General features: G+C 44.5%; 1 protein-coding gene across 1 annotated transcript in view; it reads right to left on the minus strand.

The window, feature by feature from the left end:
• Positions 1-5,144, minus strand: part of MAP7D2 (MAP7 domain containing 2) — a 105,004-nt gene extending 99,860 nt beyond the window's left edge. The window contains exon 1 of the mRNA XM_077770528.1: positions 5,106-5,144. The gene's annotated coding sequence lies outside the window, so the exon portion shown is untranslated. The remainder of the gene's footprint in view (positions 1-5,105) is intronic.
• Positions 5,145-5,454: the final 310 nt, after the last annotated feature.

Genomic DNA, 5,454 nt, shown 5'->3' on the forward strand with positions numbered 1-5,454 from the left:
CCTGGCTTTCTACTTACTGTATGACCTTGAGCAAATTACTTAACCTCTCTTACAATTCAAAGTACTTATCTGTTGCAGTAGAGAATTTCCAAAAAAGGAGATTCCTCCTCTACCAGTAAGCGCTTGCCACTCCTCAAATCAAGAGGTAGAGTCTGTTTCCCCTCCCCTTGAATATGGGCTGGCCTTGTGACTTATTTTAACCACTGGATGCAGCAAAAGGGACATTTTGGTACTTCCAAGCCCAGGCCTTAAGACAACTGGCAACTTCTGCTTCCTCACTCTTGAAACACAGCTGCTATGCTGTGAGAAGTCCAGGAAAGAGTCCCTGTGATTAGACACCTGGCCCATGACATACCATGTTGGATATTTCAAGTCCAAGTGAACTTCCAGCTGACTCTGACTCCAGCTGCACCACACAGAAAAGAAGAACCACTCAAACGAGCCCAACTAACCTCCAGAATCATGAGAAATAGGAAGTTTGGAGCAGTGTGTTACATAGCAAGAGAGAATTTAAAATCTCTAAAATGAGGATAAAAACAGAAAAGAAACAGTGTAAAGAATGGTTGTGAAGAATAAAGTAAAATAATGTATGGCAAGTGCTTATAATGGTGCTTGGCCCAGAAATGCTCAACAACTGCCAGCTGTTAACCATTTGAGGAGCTAAAACGAACACATGCCTGTGCAGCGTGTAAGTGAGGTCTGTCTGGGAGGTTACGTGCAGGCTCTGCAGCCTTGCAGGCGCTGGCAGCAGAATACACAGCTGAGAAGGCAAGGCTTTGTGATGAAATCAAGTACTGGACACCTGCAAGATGGAGAATGCAGACTGATGATTTCTAACCCTCTGATACACGGAGACGCACGCATGAACTGCTGGGCAAGAACAACACGTGTATGCACCAAAGGCTAACGACGGCCATGGCAGAACCCAAGAGGTCTCTACAGAGACAGGGTAGATGCGTGGCTGCCACTGCCTGGGGGGCAGGTGGCAAAGGGAAATAAGGAATTGGCATGGGGGCTCTCGTGAGTGATGAAAATGTTCTAAAACTGATTGTGGGAGTGGGTGCACAACTGTGAAAATACTGAAAACCAGTGAATTGTGCATTTAAAATTTTTTAATGTTTATTATTTCTGAGAGAGAGCGAGAGAGCGAGCGAGCGAGAGAGCGAGCGAGCGAGAGAGCAGGGGAGGGGCAGAAAGACGGGGAGACAGAATCGGAAACAGGTCCCAGGCTCAGAGCTGTCAGCACAGAACCCAACACGGGGCTCAAACTCAGGAACCATGAGATCATGACCTGAGCTGAAGTCGGGTGCTTAATGGACTGAGCCACCCAGGCGCCCCAAATTGTGCATTTTAAATGGGTGAATGTATACTATATAAATGTCTCACTGAAGTTATTACTACATAGTAAAGAGAAGGGTAAAATTGAGAAAGTGTAAATGACAAAAGACCAAGAAGCATTCCATAGGGCTGTTTGGGGCTAAAAGATGCCAGCCTATTTGGGATTAAAAGGAAAAGCAGGGCCACCTGGGTGGCTCAGTTGGCTGAGTTTCCAACAGAGTCTCAGGTCATGACCTCACAGTCTGTGAGTTCAAGCCCCGCATCGGGCTTGCTGCTGTCAGCTCAGAGCCTACTTCAGACCTTCCGTTTCCCCCTCTCTCTGTGTCCTTCCCCAGCTCCTGCCACGATCTCTCAAAAATAAATGAAACATTTTTTAACAATTAAAAAAAAAGAGGAAAAGCAGGTATTTTCAGATAGTGAATGAAGCTGGTGCCAGCGAGGAGCTGTTTACCCTGGGGACACACTCTGCCATTCCAAAGGATCACGTGGCATGACTGCTTGAAAGTGGTGGAGCTCACTCACACCTGTCTCCCTTTGGCTTAAGCCACAACCTGAACTCTGCTAATCACAGGGCTTTTAAAAAGAGTAAAACTTCTTAAGCCAAAAGGAACCAAAAATGCTTCCTGACAGAAAAGGAGATTAGGGCCTTCATTCAGACAGACCTCAGAGGCGGATGAGGGGGATCCTGAAGCTTAGCCTGCCCCAGATCCTCACGTGCCGAGCCAACAGACTCCACAGTGGAAGGAGGTTACCTGAGACGTGAAGTGGGCAGTGGGCAATCTCTCCCAGGCCACGGTACCCCAAGAGCAGCTATCCCCAACCAGGGCCACTTCCTTCTTCTGGTTTAACTCATTGACACGAGACTGGAGGGGAAGGCTGGGGAAAGTTTTCAAGTCCTCAGACTGCTGCCAGGGCCAATCCAGCACACAGTCCCCCCAAACCAGGCAGTGTCATCATCAGCATCATCCTGAGCGCGTTTACTATGCGGAGTACATTCTGTATTATATCCTGTTAAATCCTCCTAACAAGGCCCACCAGACTGCATCATCATCCCTCAGAAACCCCCATTTCTCACCTGCTCAAATCAATTCTGCAAATCCTTGTTTTATAAGTCAATCCATAAAATTCCTACAGAAGATGAGATGTTCTTTTAAAATACAAACCGCTATAGAAGTTGGGGAATCTGAATAAGAAAAAAAAAACATCCTTTAATCTTGGAGAGAAAGAAGGGTTAGGAAGAGAAACAACAGACTTTGACCACTTGTATCACCAGGGTTGGGACATCAAAAGAGAAACACTGATGATCAGGTAGATTTTCAGCAATTTGCCCTGAAGGTCCTGCAAGTCCAAGTCCTATAGTGCCATCATTAAGCAAGGCCAGAAGCCCCAGACTAAGCACAACTGTGTGTCTCTCCCTCCTGACCCACCGGTCCTTCCTAATGCCAAGGGGGCTTGAAATGTTAATACACAGGCAAACTCAACTTGCTTTTCTTAGGTCCAACCAGTTTTAGAATTGAAGTGTTTGGGGTGCCTCGTTGGCTAAGTTAGTGGAACATGCAACTCTTGATCTTGAGGTTGTGAGTTTGAGCCCCATGTTGGGTGTAAAGACATGTAAAAATAAAATCTTAAAAAAGGATTAAAGTGTTCAAGAATGATCTTAAATGCAACTTGAGAAGGGATGAAGAATTCTGATTTCCTGGAAACCTATTCTCTGCCTTTCCTACTCAGCTCCACCCTACTTTGGCTCCTGGGGAAAGCTCTCCTGAACTTCTAGTTTGCACCCCTACTTTATCCTGATCTAGGGCAGGAAATGGAAGACATGCAAATGGAAGGACAATGGGAAACCTCATTTTTCCTGAAAGCAATTCTCTCCTTACTAAGGAACAATGGGCAAATGAGGTCAACTCAATAAACAATATTCACCCATCAAATGCACCAGAAAACTCAACAGGCTTTGGGAAATATGCTTTGTAATTCCACTATCACAGAGACGTCTTGCTGACTTAGTCAGTAGAGCATGTGACTCTCGATCTCGGGGTTATGAGTTCAAGGCCCACATTGGGTACAGAGATTACCTAAAAATAAAATCTTAAAAAAAAAATCCACTATCACAAAGCCCACCAAGACACTTGTTTAGTCCAACTCATGAAAATTTACTGAGCTCTCAACCCCGTGTAGATGCTTCTGGCATAATACAATTGTTAAACACCGGTTACAGACTTACTGCATGCAGAAACTCTGCGAAGGGGTAGCATGACCACACAGCCACCCTCTGTACGAGGTGGCACTGAAAGAGTATCTATAACCTAGACCCAGGCCTTGCTCTCAAGCAATGATATAATGGGAAATAACTGCTAACTAGCTCGAGTATTTATGTGAGTCAGGCACTGCTCTATAGATACTAGCTCCTTCATCCTCAAAGCACTGCTTCTCGCTCCCTATAGAGATGTGATTAAGCCCATTTTAAAGGTGAGAAAACTGAAGCTCAAGATGTCAAATAACCTTCCTGAGGAAAGCGGAGGGGTGGCATTCACACCGAGGCATTCTGGAACTCCATCTCCTCAGCTTCAGCAACGGCAGAAGCCAGCAGCACAAGGTCCAGCTTACAGTGGGCTCGTCTGCTGAGAAGAACTGGAAGGTGAAAGTAACACAGGCAGAGTAAGAGTGCTTCACAGAGATGCTGCAGGTACAGACAAGAGGAAGTTCCTTAACTCTAACGGAGAGGAACCTAGAGAAAGTGAACCCTGGAAAGGGAAAAGAGAAAAGGGGGGAATTTCAGGCTGAGAGAAGCACAGGACCTGTGTGACAATGAAGCAGTGATTCTATCTGCTGGCTCAAGGCATTTTAAGCAGATCCAAGCAACAGGCGCTTGCTCACTGTTATATGGCACATATAACACAAGCATTAGAAGGAACCGTTTATTTGGTAATTTCCATCCCGAAAGCATCACTGGTGGATAATGGGAACGTGCACAGGATTTCAATATTGGAAGAACCTGCTGTTGAAAGAAACAACCAGAGGTATCCCTTGCCACCTGCTACAACAGCTCCTAGGAAAACCACTCAGCAACTCATATCCCCCAAATGTGCAGCTTGAATCTCATTAGGAATGGATACCAAATGATAAGGCCTCTGGGCAACCAAGAATGATCAGTATCTAGGACGAATTAAAATAAAACCTCCATAATTCAGGTTTTTCTGAGGATGACATTATTTTTCTAAGCACCTAGCCTCACCAGCCTTCAAAACAACAAACCATAGTACTACCTGACACCTAAATGGAACACTCCACAATTTTTCCACAACAACCATAAGACGTGTAAGTGTAACGTTTTAAACCTTCACACATCTTTTTCCATGGTTCCAGCTCCAAATAAAAGGAAACAGCTTTAAGCTAACCTTAGTATCAGCAGAGAGTACATTAAATAGTTCTGTAATACAGTTTCCTACTAGAACTTAACAAACATACCCTTATTAAGTTCCTTCAAATATATTAAATCCCATAGATAAAGTGCAAGCACAACCATACAGCACCTTTGTGCCTTTAAAACATGGAAATAACCTATTATTTAAATTCCCAATTTAAACTGTGAACTTCAACAATCTTTCCAATGTTTTCTTCCACTAGGTCTCCCTTCCCCAAGCCTGATTCTGATGGGTAGGTGGGTTCTGGGTTCTTCCCTAGCAGACACATCTGAGTTTCTCAAATTAAGAAAAAAGGATGAAAACAGAAGTACACACATTTATAGTATTATGTATGACACTAACCTGTGATATTTGTTAAATTCTGCCTGAAGAAATGCAAGTTGAAAAACGCAAATTAGGGGCGCCTGGGTGGCTCAGTCTGTTAAGCATCAACTTCCGCTCAGGTCATGATCTCACAGTCATGATCTCACAATAGGTGGGTTGAAGCTCCGCGTCTGGCTCTGTGCTGACAGCTCAGAGCCTGGAGCCTGCTTCAGATTCTGTCTCCCTCTCTCTCTGGCCCTCCCCCACTCACTCTCTGTGTCTCTCGCTCTCCAAATAAAATAAAGATTAAAAAAAAAGTTTTTTAAAAAGAAAGACGCAAATTAAGGAAGATTTAAGCCACCACCTTCTTCTATGAATGATAAAAATG

The sequence above is a fragment of the Crocuta crocuta genome, unplaced genomic scaffold (genome assembly GCF_008692635.1).
Source record: "Crocuta crocuta isolate KB4526 unplaced genomic scaffold, BGI_CrCroc_1.0 scaffold312, whole genome shotgun sequence".
Classification (NCBI taxonomy): Eukaryota; Metazoa; Chordata; class Mammalia; order Carnivora; family Hyaenidae; genus Crocuta; species Crocuta crocuta.